At 53.4% G+C, this 536-nt stretch overlaps 1 non-coding gene across 1 annotated transcript; it reads right to left on the minus strand.

Annotated features, from left to right (window-relative positions):
* Positions 1-410: 410 nt before the first annotated feature.
* Positions 411-536, minus strand: LOC113962359 (the record flags this gene model as incomplete). Its single annotated transcript, XR_003532531.1, has 1 exon — positions 411-536. It is a non-coding gene; the product is annotated as a small nucleolar RNA U3 (small nucleolar RNA).

Below are 536 nucleotides of genomic sequence, written 5' to 3' on the forward strand. Positions count from 1 at the left end.
CACCTGGGGACATGGGCTCGTGGTAGCATGGCAGCGCTGGGGGAACCGTTGGACTCGAGGGCTTTGCCAACCTCAACGACTGAGTGATTCTATGATCAGTAACAACTCCAGAGCACCAAGTCACCATCGAGTAAATGCACCACCACGTACTAACAAGCTTCCAAAGCATTTATTTTCACTGAAAAAGCTCAGCCCCTTGGGCAGTAAATCCTAAACCATGCCCAGGCAGCTCGTAATGTCAGATATTATAAATCTACTAAGGGGCTCGTGAGAAACTAAGTGCTGCCCGTTCCGGACTAGAGGAGGCAGCCAAGGGTCTGAGGTCGTAGGGAAATACCCCTAGCGTAGAATAGCCCCTCCTTTACTCCCACTTTAACTCTGTTTTCACCACAATAAAAAAACGGTCACAAACCACTCAGCCCGTGTTCTCTCCCTCTCGAGCCCACCAAGGGACCCGAGAACGGTCATCAATGGCGAGCGGCTCCTGCCCAAGCAGCACCGCCCGCCCGCTTCGCGCTCAGGAGAGAACACCCAGC

This window comes from Neopelma chrysocephalum, unplaced genomic scaffold (genome assembly GCF_003984885.1).
Source record: "Neopelma chrysocephalum unplaced genomic scaffold, ASM398488v2 Primary Assembly neopelma1_150751, whole genome shotgun sequence".
Classification (NCBI taxonomy): domain Eukaryota; kingdom Metazoa; phylum Chordata; class Aves; order Passeriformes; family Pipridae; genus Neopelma; species Neopelma chrysocephalum.